The sequence below is a fragment of the Aedes aegypti genome, chromosome 3 (assembly GCF_002204515.2).
Source record: "Aedes aegypti strain LVP_AGWG chromosome 3, AaegL5.0 Primary Assembly, whole genome shotgun sequence".
In the NCBI taxonomy this organism is placed as follows: Eukaryota; Metazoa; Arthropoda; class Insecta; order Diptera; family Culicidae; genus Aedes; species Aedes aegypti.
The window spans coordinates 397,065,227-397,080,325 of NC_035109.1; the positions used below are offsets into that span (position 1 = coordinate 397,065,227).

At 37.5% G+C, this 15,099-nt stretch overlaps 1 protein-coding gene across 5 annotated transcripts in view; it reads right to left on the minus strand.

Annotated features, from left to right (window-relative positions):
- The window catches only part of LOC5567874 (microtubule-associated serine/threonine-protein kinase 3), a 55,341-nt gene extending 41,588 nt beyond the window's left edge, over positions 1-13,753 (minus strand). Inside the window, exons 1-2 of one of the 5 annotated variants that reach the window (XM_021855002.1) lie at positions 13,628-13,753; positions 13,118-13,448 (exon numbers count right to left, since the gene is read on the minus strand). The gene's annotated coding sequence lies outside the window, so the exon portion shown is untranslated. Of the gene's footprint in view, positions 1-969; positions 1,308-13,117 lie in introns of those variants that run through there. The other 4 variants (XM_001651858.2, XM_021855003.1, XM_021855005.1 and 1 more) reach the window with 4 other exon arrangements.
- Between the last annotated feature and the right edge of the window lie 1,346 nt (positions 13,754-15,099).

Genomic DNA, 15,099 nt, shown 5'->3' on the forward strand with positions numbered 1-15,099 from the left:
ATAGCAGTGCGCGGAATTAGGGACTTATGAAAAATGACGTGCCCTAATGCCGCGCAATACTTTTTGGGATAAATCTCAATAATTATGCTAATATTTGATAAGATTTCATAGAAGCATCATGAAACACATCTGTAGCAAGTAGTTTCATAGAATATTGCATAAATAACAAAACATTTTCAATATAGAAATCACGTTTGTTTGTGTCCTACAGTCTTAGCACGGACGCTAAGGAAATTGAAAAAATGGCGTCTACTCAGACGGGCCTCCACTGATTATTTTTTAACGCCGCGAAAAATTGCTCTATTTGCTTTTATTTGTGATTCAAACTTATTCTAAATCAAAGTAGTATCAAATGGCGTTAAAAGTTGCTGCAGTATTGATGTGTATTTCCATATGTAAATAATTTTGTATGAAATGCGCGGAATTAGGCAATGCGCTGAATTAGGGCACTTTACGGTATAGGAGTTAAAACTATGAAGAAAATTACGTTTTTGAATCAATTTTGAAAAATAAATGGAAGTGGTTTTTACGAAATGTTTCATGCTAATTTATGCGACAAATGATCTATAGTGGCTACAATTGGCAGTCATAGTCCTCCTATTAGGCCCAAGAAATTATGAAAAGATCCCGCTCCAGATCAAAAGTGGAATATATTAGGCGGAAATCAAAGCCGATCACTAGAATAGGATTACTGTATCGCCATATTAGTGAACGAAACTCGCCATCGCAAAGCCTCTCAAGGTTGGAAACATCTGCTCTACGTGTACATATAAGTAGCGATTGCACTGGTTTGCTACTGATAGAATGTAAACATAGCGCCATCACTGCGATGATGCTTCCCTTGTCGTTCATAATAGCTCTCAACACTGGATGTGTTAGTTATGTTGACTGACTGACAGCAATCCAACTACCCTAAACCATCTGACTCTGTTGGCGAGGAATCAGGAATGAATTTTGTTTCACACCTACCGTTTTCTATTTTGCTTCGACAGTTGAACCACCTGGGAGCACATTTTTCACGTTTCTGTAGCAGATACTGAATTGCTTCAGCAGACGGATATTAAATTTAAACCGTGATTCACAAGCCTCGAAAGCTAATTAATAACACCACACGGAAATGTACCAGTCACCCAAATTTTCGCACATTCAAAACAGATAAAACTGATTCAACAACAAACATCACGTTGTATCGTAATAGGCACTAAGCTAAGCTAAGGCTAAGGCAGAACACTCTCGATCGAAGTCTCGCTCGCTAGAAACAAGTCCGAAAACTGGTCGCCGTTCGATTTGAACCGATGGTCGAACTCTTGGCTTTACCTTTAGCGAGCCTCTGTCATCGCCATGTAGTCTATAAATGCCAATAAAAGCATAACCGTCTCATAATCAATTTTTACAATACATCAAAAAATTAACACACTTCGTTTGAAAATGTTGCGGAATAATATGAAGCTAGTGCAGTCTCATATTGAAAAGGCATATCAGGCATATGAAATTTCAACTTCTATTGCAACTGTATATTGTGAATTATGTTAAAGCTTATATTTTTAGCTTCATTTAATCTGTATTGATTATACAACTTTGAGCTGTTAAGTTATACCTATTAGTAAATGAAAACCGAATGTAGTACTATATCATTTAATGCCATTAGAGTTTGTATCCTTCGACAGATACGCCTATTTCGACTACAGTTGAGATGTCACTGAAGACGGCCTTACAGTTGAGATCGAAATGCGCGTAAGTGTGAAAACATATAAACTCTAGTGCAATTAAATGATATAGTATTGAATTCGGCTTTCATTTACTTTGTTCATATTGCCTTTATTCATTTTCTCACTGCCCACAATTTCCATATGGGACGGTTATGCTTTTATGGGCGGTATAGTCGTCATCATCGCCGTTTGCCATACTTTGCTTGCCTGGCCCCTTACGATCGATGGTGTGTGTTGGTGAACCATAGGAGTGTATGGCGATTTTACCGACAACCGTCAGAAGTATCATCGCAGCACCGCCGTATAAAGCGAAAGCAGACACATTTCAGCATAAGTGTCTATATAGGTACGTACAGAGATGCAATGAGTCATGCCAGGGTATGTACTCTGGACAGTGGGCTCGGAACAAGGCAAATTTGGCACACTCTGGGCATGATAATAAATCTTCGAGCTGTTTAGTGGAATACCTATATGTAAATAAAACCCGAATTTAATACTGTACTATTTACTTCCACTAGAGTTCTCTTGTGGAATTAAATGTTATGGTAATCAATTTGGTATCACTCAAGACCGGTTCTCTAGCTTTAGTGTGCGAATATGGACGATCCGATTGACTTTTAAAGTCGTGGAGAAATAAATGGAGGAATTGATGAATTCTCAAAGAACTTAGAAACTGGAATTCAGTTTAAATTTTTTAATAATTATCATTTTTTATAAAAATGCCTTAAATCCCAGGTTTTTCTGACTAAGAATGTACGTCATATGAAAGCTTTCAAATCATATTATGTATGCAAAATATCGAAACTGAGTAGAAACCTTATTTCGCATTGAAAATCTCGTCGGTCAATAGGTCAATATAGATATTCAGAATTGGCCAATCACAAGGTTTTCTTATGAGAGTGGCAACATAAGGTATGGGAGTTAAAATTGTAAGTAAAAAAATGTTTTAACTGAATTCAGATCAATAAATGAATTTAGTTCTATCGTGTGAATATGGTCTACTGAACACGTAATGCTGATTTGCTATGTAAAACGGTGTAATCCATTATGGCTATGACTGGAGATATGGCCAAGACCAATGCTTCTACCCTAGTAGACCACAATTGAAAACCTTAATTTTTTTGCTCATCAGCACCAGTAACAGTTCTAGAAGAGTGGGTTTTCAAGGGAAATCGATGTAAACCACTATTATTGGAACAGATGTTAGTAAATACCAGTATTACTGGATCATGTAGATATAATGTAGGGAGGATTTTTTTTTCAAGCATACAATGATTTCATCATTCTTTGTTTATTTTGAGGCTGGTTGGCACGTCAGGGGGTCTAAATATAACATAACCGTTAACGGAGCCTGTGGAGTACCAGGGCGCCCTCTGCAGTATTGTGCCTTTTCTGTGCTACCCAGAGCAATGGCGCAGGTGATCTTGTGTTTCTCCGAGATAATCGGCTGCCCTTCTTCAGTCTCTAGCCTGAGGCAAAATAAGGGTGGGATTATGAATATGTTGCTATTTAATTTAAATTATCACCTATATGGTTTCGCATTATGCGTTTTACATAGTGTATTCTGTGCTCCTTCGCCTTTGGCGACTTTCAATAGATACCGATCTGGTTTTTCCGTTGCTGGTCTTTATCGTGCTGAGATTGCAAAAAGCTTAATCCTGCCTATTTTCGCTAGTGGCTACGGTTAGGTTAAAAGAACAGCAACGATCAATATTTGCAAACTAATACAGCCCAAGCGGCACTAGTTCAAGAACCCTACTTTCGTAGAGGGAACTTCTATCTAGGTAACCTTGTGGGCCCAGCTTTTGCTACTTTCTGCAAACTTGAAATGGCAAACTCGCGCTCCATGCCCCGCGCATGCGTGCTCGTTAATAAAGCAATCGTTGCTACACTCATTTCTGAGCTAACTACCAGAGATGTATGTGCTGTCACAATCGGTGTTTCTGTTGATGACCTCAACAGGAAATACGTCTATTGTTCGGTATATTTACCACATGACGAACCATCCCCAACGGATGATTTCAAACGAGTTGTCGTATACTATGTAACAAAAGGCCTTCCGTTGATTGTGGGCAATGATGCCAATGCTCACATCACATCACATCATCTGGTGCAGCTCAGATATCAGTTTGAGAAGCTCCAGTCTGATGGAATACTTAAGTAGTACAGATCTTGGATTACTTAGCATAGGCAATCGCCCAACTTTCATGGTATCTACTAGAGAGAAAGTGTTAGACATAACGCTCTGTCCAAATAGAATCAGTCACGAGTTGACGAATTGGCATGATGTATCAGATGAGGAATCATTATCTAATCATCGTTACATCTTCTTTGAACATTCAAATGTAACTGCGCAGACTTTGCGTTTTAGGAATCCCCAGCCAACAAACTGGTATTGTATATTGAAATAATTGCGACCAAAATTCATGGATACTTTCCGTACATTGTAAATCCAAGTGATTTGGATGATGCCGTTGATACTACAATATCCTACATTATGGAAGCTTTTGAAGAAGCATTTCCTCTGCGGTCGGTGAAGACTACAAGAGGGACCCCACGGTGGAATCCCGATCTAACTAGACTCAGGAAACAATGTAGACTTGAAACGCGCCGTTCAGCTGGATCAGAGTTGTTCAAGTCGTCTCGCAAGGCTTAATCTGCTGAACGATCCGGCTAGAAAAACCTTTGTACAAATGTTTCCAATTTGAGTGAAGTTAGTCGGCTGAACAAAATTCTTGCAAAATCTAAGGATTTCCAAGTGAAAGAAATTTGATTACCTAATGGTGACTTTCTTCTGATGAAGAATTTAAAAATGTTTAATAAATACACATTTTCCCGGATGCTATGTCAACCATCTACGGATGAACCAAATGTCTTTTCATGTAGTAATGAATCTCTGGTTTCGGCTCGCAGTATCGTAACTATTGAATCGATTCAAAAAGCACTCAATAGTTTTGTCCTTTCAAATCTCCAGGAGCAGATGGGATTTATCCTATTCTGCTCTAGGAAAAGCTACTTGTAAGCAGTTTTTCTACCAGGTATATTCCCAGATCCTGGCGTGATGTTACTGTCGGAGTCGCACGGTGTGCTGGAACACACATATTATCGAACTTGCATGAACCTCCGATCTTTTTTCACTAAAAGTTAGCCTTGATAGTCGAAAGAAGCTTGCAGAATATTAAAAAATCTTTCATCGGCAAAAAATTGGAAAAAGACGATTTTTGTATTTTTACCCTTCTCCCATACATGAGTTCATAGGAGAATATTAGAGATACACTAATATGATGACTTTTAACGGCTTAATGATCAATTTGACATATCTTTAACATGAATGAATTCTTAGATGTTTTAAATTAAGCATCATTTCCTACATACACTCACACAATATGACCAGCCCATGGTGGTATGCCGTATTTTATATAATGGAAATTTCACTTTTCACTTCAGAAAAGCTCATACGAACGCTTTGTATTCTTCTTTCTGAATCAAATAAGTAATATTTTACGTATACGGTAAAGTTTTCTAATCAGAATAGGAATTCCCAGAAATAGATACACATGGCAGTATAGGCTGTATTCATGTGCTTATACGCGCAAAAGTCTTGAGAGAAGGTTCACTATAACATGATTAACAGTAAACGGCTTATATAGCCTTAATGTGGTCTCAAGCTCATCGTGATACAAGTTTTGTGCTGTCACTAATCTACTCAAATGCAATGCGCACATTATATTTTGGGTTTGAAGTGCCTGATTTTGAGTAAAAGGGCTGGATTACTTCGGATCGACATTATGTCATCACTCCAATTATTTGTCATAGGATGAATAATAAATGTGGCGACGATGACAAATCGATCCAACGTAGTTCAGCACTTTTAATCAAGACTTCGCACTTATGGAGGGGGCAAATTTTGCGAAATAGACACAACAATTTCAATATCCAACAAGGACACATACATTTTAGTATCGTAAAACGAGGTATCTTTGAAAATGCGGCTAACTTTGATAGTGCGGGATCCGCAACGTACTAAACAAAATAACAAAAATTATGTTATTCAGTTAAGCAAAATGAACACGAAACTAAGGGGCATCAGTGTGACACCTCTGAGCTGTTTTCGTGCCAATCGAGAGTATTTGAGGCTTTATATTCGAATATTTAAAAATGATGAGATTTTGGTACTTTCAAAACGCTCACAAACAATCTGTTTTACTATCACTATTTCATGAAACTATAATGAGTTCGGTACGTATGCTTGATGGCCTAGCTATAGTAGAACATGAATCCGGTATCAAACCTCATAGGGAAAAACAGTTTTACAATTTGGAATCATTTTCGTAATCAAAGTCACAAATTCCCATATAACATTAAAAGCCTAGAGGTATGCAACGCCTCATGTACTCTACGGGATTCATTCGATTTATACTCATTCATGTTCCAAAAACTATTGATTTATGGTGAATTCAATGTCGAAACATGATTATCGATAGATATCTATTCAGAGATATACTTTTATACCCATTATTATCAATTTATGATGGTGTTTATCATGTTTGTTTTGACTGAAAACCGTTTTAAAGATGTTTCTTGTTCAATAAATTCTGTACTTTCATTGATAAAATCTAATCCAGTTTCTCTTTAACACTTCAGTCGTCGCGCTGTTGTATTCTGTACAACACTGGTGGAAAAACCTCGCTCTTCGTTCCCAACAGCAGCGTGGTGGTTCTGACGGTGGCAAACCGCGCGACGACTGGAAGGTTAACATTCTCCAATCCAATTCAAACTGTGATGATGTCAAACAATAGTTTGTTTTGGATTTTCATGTGCTTATCTACTCATTATCAATGTTACCCCATTACCAAAAACTGACTTTCGATTATATGAAAAACTATAGATTCATTAAGATCGAACCGTTATGCAATCTTTCATGTGCAATCGATAACTAACAAACCAGTGCTTGTTTTACAAATAAAAATAAAATATTTAGATTTTCTCTAAAAAAACTATCAAAGTTACCCCGTTTGATGGTATGTATTTAGTTTTAAGTATATGAATGTAACTAGGGATACGTTAATGATGTGAGGTTTTAGCAAACGCACCCAACCAGCGGCTGCAAGATTTCCATTTAAATCTGCATGACAACTTTACAAGTATTATATAATATTGTTACTCATACAAGAAATATAAGACTATCATAGTTTTTTTTTTATTTTCAAATCTTACATTTTCTGTATAAACCCTGTATATGTAACGATATTTTACAATATTTGTATGCGTTCTTGTTTTGGATGTAGACATACCGTATACAGGTTTACGTAGAATCTTCCTCCATCTTTCAATCAAAACAAATGTGAATAACAAGACCAGCTAGATGTGAACACACCATACAAAATTTAAACAGTACATTGCCCTATATAATTGTATGGCGGTATATTTTAATGGTTGCATGTAATTACACAATTGTCTGTTATCTTAAAAAAGCTTCATGTTCAATAACGAACTCCAATGATTTCAATTATTCTGTAGAATAGGAAACATTGATTGAAACTTGATAAGTTGCAGTATGTTTACCTTAATAAATTTATGTAAAAATGCGATGTCGTTAACAAACGGCATACCACCATGGGCTGGTCACCTTGTGTGAATGTAGGTAGAAATTATGCTAAATTTGAAACGTCTTGTAATCGATTCGTGATCAAGGTATATCAAATAAGTCTTTGAGCTATTGCAATGCATCAAAATTAGTGTAACTCTAATATTCTCCTATGAACTCATATATGGGAGAAGGGTAAAAATACAAAAATCGACTTTTTTCAATTTTTTGCCGATGAAAGATTTTTTAATATTCCGCCAGCTTTTCTTGACTATAAAGGCTAACTTTTGGTGAAAAAAGATCGGAGGTTCATGCAAGTTCGATAATATGTGTGTTCCAGCACACCGTGAGTCGTTCTAGATTCCAAACATTCTTGGACACCTCACATGGGTTCAGAGTCAAAAAAGCTTGCATGGCTTTCGGTCAATGCCGGCGAACCTTTAGTAAAACTTGGGGCCTCAAACCCAAGTATATCAAACGGATTTACACAACAGTTGTTCGACTAATATTGGCATATGGATGTCTTGTGTGGTGGAAAAAGGGCGAAGTGAGAACAATCCAATCAAAATTGGGCCATCTCCAAAGGATGTGCTTGATGGCGATGTCTGGCGCGTTCTCTACAACTCCCACAGCAGCCCTTTTCGACATTGCGCCACTACAAGAACAAGAACAACTTTCTTGCTCTTACCGTTTATGGGTACTGGATCTACTGGAGAAAAATCCAGTGAATCGTAGATCTACACACACTTTGTTGTTCACACTTTTGGTGAATTGGGACAAAATTGTCCTTGCTCCAAGTGATCTCACAATTGCTTGTCACTTTCCTTACATGACGTTTACCACACAATTCCCTTCACGAAAAGAATGAACGTCTGGCTATTTGGAAAGAAATATATCAAACAAAATAGTATGTTACACTGATGGCTCCCTTCTTGAAGGTAGAGCTGGTGCTGGTGTGTATTCGCAAATCAGTTTTAATCACTTGATCGGCACAGCACCGTTTTCAGGTGAAAATATTTGCTCTTATGTGCGGAGGCAATCAGCACTTCATGCTGCTATAAAAGCTCTTGCTCCGGTCAACTCAAGATCGAGACTTGATACCGCTTGTCAAACTCAAATTGAGGAACTGAATTCAATCAACTCTGTAAACCTTGTATGGATACCTGGCCATTCTTCCATCGCTGAAAATGAATTGGATGATGAGCTGGTGAGCTAGCTCGCAAAGGAGCTGACTTCATGGGCCCTGATGGTCAATGCAGCGCACTACTTCCGACAATTTGTTTAACATAGGTATAAAACAACAGCGGAAGTACACTATTTGACAAACGGCTTCAATTTAGTGCTGGCGCCACAATATGCACTGAGCTATCTCCAAGGTTGGCAAAGTATTTAACAAATCGCCAATGGGATTCCGATTGCTTGATAAACACTTATTAAATTAAACTTATTTCACGTTATCTTAATCATCATCATCATCGAAACTTCAAGAGCAGTTTTTCTGTCCAAACCTAAAAATGTGATCTCTGTGTTTTGGTTGGAGAATAGAAAAAACTGCTTTTGAAAATTTTGAAATCAATGACGGATCGTGCCCCCTTCAGAAACCTTGATCTTCAGGACATTCTGTTTTTCTTAATCCGCTGTTACAATGAGCTATGGGCTCTTGTTACGCTCATGCGTATTAAAGTGCCTTTTCAGGGCGTTGTTCAAACGCATTGTGGTATGGAGCTTCATGCTCTCATTTCGTTCATGCGATTTTCCCTCTCAAGGGACCCTATCTCTATTTCCTCCCATCTTTCCCATCCCTTTCCTCCAATAGGTGAGGAACGTGTCTTAGGTGCCAACCTTCTGGCATCTGGCACCTGTAAGTTGAAGTTGAAATACGAATATCTGTCGCAGGATACAAACTCTAGTGGAATTAATTTTTTTTTTTTTTTTCTATCTTTATTAACGAGATTTTTAACCCTGGGCTAGTTCATCTCGGGACCAACGGCTTTACTTCCCTTCCGAAGGAAGTCGTCACTGAAATTTTTAGTGACTATCTCGGGGATGGGATTCGATCCCAGGTCCTCGGCGTGAGAGGCATGTGTTCTAACCATTACCATTACAAAATGATCAAGTGACTTGATATTCGTTTTCTTTTCATAGAAAATGGTCAATTTTGGAGCACTTGATCTAAAACTTATTCATGAATTATCTTTATTTAAATTTATAAAATACTGTGAGCTTCTTCTTCTTCTTGGCATTAACGTCCTCACTGGGACAGAGCCTGCTTCTCAGCTTAGTGTTCTTATGAGCACTTCCACAGTTATTAACTGAGAGCTTTCTTTGCCTAAAGTTGCCATTTTTGCATTCGTATATCGTGTGGCAAGTACAATTATACTCTATGCCCAGGGAAGTCAACAAAATTCCCATTACGAACAGATCCTGGACCGACCGGGAGTCGAACCCAGACACCTTCAGCAGGGCTTTGCTTTGTAGCCGTGGACTCTGACCACTCGGCTAAGGAAGGCCCTGTGAGCCAAAAACGGTTTGAATTTCGAAAGAGTTCTAAACTAAAAGATTAAAACTATTTATTGAAATCACTAATGACCATCAAATCCCTATGCTTCATTGAAAGTTTAGAGAGATTCAGGAATTACATAAAAAAATTCTGTTCTGTGTATCTAAATGTAGACTATATTTCTACAGAAGGACAATGTTCAATAGTCAACCCATTACTTTCTAAGAATACCATCGGAAACATACGTTAGACATGACAGATGGCTGGCTGGTTACAGGAGAAATTCTAGATCTGGTGCAACTTGATCCAAAGAAAAGAAACGCTTTCTTCAAATACATGTTATTGTTCTCAGCTGAATCTTATGACATAAATCCAACATTGCATATTCTAAGTAATCTTTCAAAACTTTGATCAAGAACCTCGCCAATAACTTAATAAAAATCTGACTAAAAATACTCAAAGGACCTTGCTATTTATTCATCCATCGAAGATCTTGCCATGAATTCATTAATAATCTTACAAGCTATTTGTTGGGATGATTGGAAGCTGTAAATCTGCAGAAATCCATACACCATCTCGTTAGGAGCATTATAAGAGGTTGTACATAAACCTCGTAGTCATTTTTTTTCGGACTGCACTCCCCTCGTGGTCTTTGTCCATAAAATAATCATAAAATTTGTTTGGACCGTGATTATTGGCGATCGTGATACGCGACCATGTAGTTTATGAACGGTCCCTAAGAACATTATAATTGATCAAGGACTAGCCAAAGCCCTCACCAAGAATCAGTATCATTATTAGTCCCAATAATCCGCTGAACGAAAATCTTAACAAATTTTCCAGGAATTCTCACAAGAAATACGTATTTTTTTGCTCGGATTTTCACCAACTGTTTTAGATCTAGAGTAAGGTGGGGCAAAAGTTCGACCTTAGTTATACAATCAAAATTTCCAGGAAAACAATATGTTGGGTGGTAGCGGGTAGTAGATTTTGTCAATTTATTGTTCGACTCAGATATAATTACAAAATTTCTGCAGAATACAGGAACAGTGAGTTTTGATACTAAATTATCTAATTCAACATCTTACTGTGGTGTTTACTCCCCCTCAACTATACCATACGGTTCGTCGAATCCAACTTTATGGTCACTGTCTTGTCTGGTCTGTCAATAGTGAAAGATGTCGTAAGGTTCAACAAAGTCATTGATAGTGTTCCTTACCTATACTAAATGTATGATTCGGCCCTAGACTTGTCAATCTTAATACACCGATAATTACAGTCATTAAGGCTCATGCTAAATTAAGATTCAGAATTTACATTTACAAGAGCATTATCTCAGCAAACTTACCCCGCAAGCTAAGAGCGATTAAATCTATCGATATTAGTTCAATGGAGCATGCTTGTCTTACTCTGTAGTTGCAAACATAGTTAGGTGAGCATTAAGTTCATTTCATGATCCATTATTTCTCACATTTAACTGTGAATTCACGATTATCTATATACAATTTTATCCAATTCCCTAAGTGGAAGGAATATTAACTTCAAATAAAGCAAATTAAAGGTGCATTTAAGAGGTAATTTCACAATGCTTTAAATTAGAAGTCGTCACGTGGCTGTATGGCTATTGTCTCTCCTTCATTGTGTCATTCTGCTGAATGTTGTCTTTGATAGATATTTGACAAGATGGGTTATTTGACGTGGCGCAATCAACACAGTACCAGATGAAACAAAACAAATACCATACAATGGACCTTCAACATATTGGCTATAATTTTGCTTAAGGCTAAGTAGCCCGTCATTCGTTTTGGCAACAATGATGACTTTTCAGCTTGCATTTCAAAGTGATAAAACTCAGTCTTGATAGTTTATATTGACTTGAAAAAGTATCACTGTATGCGCTAACATGCATAAAGTATGCTGATACTTTTTCAGCTGTGTCAGTGCAAAACCAACTGATTTTCTTTGATTCGAAATCGTGAGATGAATTAAGAACAATCATCAACGACGCGTACAAATTTCAATGACGGCCTACTTCGCCTTAACAAAATTGTGTCAAAATATTTACCCATTTTTAGTTAAAACAGTTTCAAAATTGATTGTCATAACGAACTTTTGCCCCACCGGTGGCCTACAATCGCAAAATTTCGCAAACTGTCATTAGCCTTAGCATAGTGAGAGGCCAATGACTCTCTCTCGCTCATTCATTGAAAACCGAAAAGGGCTGGTCTTGGGCCAAGCACGCTAATAAAATTCAATTTTGGCCAATAAAAAAGGCCCATGTCTTGTAGAAAATCAAAAATGGGCCAAGCATTTGAACTCATTATTTTTTCCACATTTTTGTCAGTTTTCAGAATAAAGTCGATTATTAGCGTGTAGTAATAGTAAATCGTTATTCAACTAGGAAGAAATCACATTGATTGATTTGAATACTGAGAAATAGAAATTGAAAATGTGGTGAATAATATTATGAGTTTTCGTCATTTTAATATTTTTCCACAAAGATAAAATAAAAAGCTTTCAGATGATGCCGATTTTAAACGAATGTTTGTTCTTATACGGGAAAAAAATTGTGGCAAAAATTATTATTTTAGCTGACTATGCCCATTCTTAAAACTACCATGGAATTTCAGAACATAATATCTAGTACATCCTGGTACATTTGACAGAAATCATTTCCATCAATCTGATTTTGACTACAGACATGGTGAAATCAAGCGCACTGCTGGTCTGCTGAGAATTGCCGGTGCGAGCCTTAATATGTTAGTTTTTAACGCACAATTTTTTTACATGTAGCTATGTGGCTACCCTAAATCAATGAAAAAAAAAGAGTTGTATCAATGGGCCTATTCACATGACGTCTCAAATCAGCTGATCGGGAAGCACTTTGACAGTTCTTCTATGAAAATGACAGGCCCGTGTTAGCACCGGTCCTCCACCGATGTAAATAAATGCATAGACGGATCTGTCACATGAAAAGGCCTATAGCATGTCGATATTTTTGACAGCTTATCCCGTCTCGTGGATACTTCCAAAACAATTCAATTAAGTTGCCAACCATTGTTTGGCCTTTGCAGCACTGGTTTCACCCACTGTACAAAAGATACACACGGGATCTAGCTTGCGTAAAGGCGACCGAAACCAACACAAGACTGAGCGTTGGAAACCTTCGACGAGATGAGAAAAAAAACGCACACGTACATGTAGGTAAATTAGACAGCTGCCTAGACACTGAGCAATCCTCGGACTGACCTCCGCCGGAATCAAGGAAATGCATATCGGAATCCGAGCGTATCGGACAAAAACCCTGAAAAATGGACTCACCTCGGGGGACGGGAGAATGGAACTTCCTTCTCCTGCTCTGGGGGTTGGCAAACGATGACAGATAAACAGAGCTGCTCCTGGCAAACAAAAATGTCACGGTCGGGGTCCGCCTTGAGTTTCAAGACCAGTGGCCAACGGTTCCGGATTCTGTCGCTTGTTTTCTGCTATCAATCCAATGTGTACAGTTGCACTTGCACTAATCAATTACACTTCTGAAATCTTCCGTGGATTAAGTATCTTCAGTTATCAACAACTTTGAATTTATTTTTCACAAAAACTGAAATTTCGATGACAGCTCCCCCGGATTATGGAACGGAATCGGCCACTCTCTCTTTTGTTGTTGGGGATTGAATGGATGGGGTAAAGCGAAAAAAAAACGATATCAAAATCGATTATTTTTCGCTGTATTTCACGCACCGAATCGAGGCTTCCATACAGCCAGCGAATCACAATCCAATCGTCCACGAACGCGATCGATTCAGAGCACTGAAGTTCACGATTTCTAAGCACATTTTTACGGTTTTACGGGCAGAATATGTCTCGTAACACGATCAGCCATTCTGATGGTGGATTTTTTCTGCACTAGTATTTTGCTGCTCTTTCGAATGCACTTTTCGCTCCCCTTTTTGCGATGTTGCTCTCCGTCAGTTTGCTGGCTGATGGCTAAAATGCGCAGGGCAGCGAGCTGGAAGTTTGACAGCTCGTGTTTTCGATGTTGGGTTGATGGTAAACAAACGTGGAGTTAAACATGGGCGTTACAAAGAAGGTTGTTAAAGGGGCAATCATTAAAAAAAATTAAACTTCGGCGGCTGTGACCCAAAATCAGTAGGAACGGTATGTCCATCTCGCAATATCTCAGTGAGTTTTCATTCGATTTCTAATATTTATTCACGTATCAATTCTCCCAAGTATCAAGACTTATACCAGAATGTTAAGAACCTAAATTTGTACAGTATTATTATCCTAAAAACTGAAAAACACGAGGCAAGTCCTAAAAAATCCTGATTTTTGATAATAACTTTCTTTTAATCTCGAAGATCTATACATATATTTTGCTTAAAATGAGTGCAATCTTATAAGACATTAGAATGTGGAAACTTTTTGTGATTTATATTGAAAAAAAAAAAAACACACTATCTTCACAAATTTGCGTATAATACAGAGAAAATAGCTATTCTGGTTTGTAACTTGAAATTTCTTGCGATAATTAATACATATTATCATTTTCAAATGTGCATAAGTTTTTGGTGAACAGAACAATGTTGCAAGCTTAACTTTTAAGAAACTACACAATTTTCCCAAATATACGTATAATAAAAAAAATACTGTTTTTGTTTGTAACTTCAAATTTCTCGCGATGACCAATAGGGTGATCAAAGTAATTTGGACAGACCGTTACGCGTATATAATTTGGCCATTTAAGGCAAAATCAAATGGAGGTGGTCAAATTATATACGCGTAGCGCTCTGTCCAAAATACATAAAACACCCTACATATTATCACATCCAAATGTACATACCTCGCATAACTTGTGATCTCACCCTAAAAGCCATTGGTAACAGAGTGTGTAGCTTGTTGTTACCTATCACCCGAATGACTTTACATGTTATTCAGCAATGCTACGATAAAAAAAAGATTCTCCTCTATCTCCGGGTTTTTCTCTTAGTCTATTGACTGTTTAACGATAAACTTGCGACGATCGACGCGCCACCATATTTTATATAACGGAGGTTATTAGAACTAACTTGGAGGTGATGATTTGGAGGTTATTTGGCAATTTGGAGGGTTAAATCCCCTCCAAACACTAGCGATTTTACGGTGGGATGATGACGTTTGATGACGAATTCGTTTGCCTAGAAACAAAGTGCTCACGGAGAAAATGGAAAACTCTAGTTAGTATAATAAATATTATTTATTTATATTTACACAACTTTATTCATTGTTGCGAATGAATGATATACACTGTAGTAATATATTTTAAG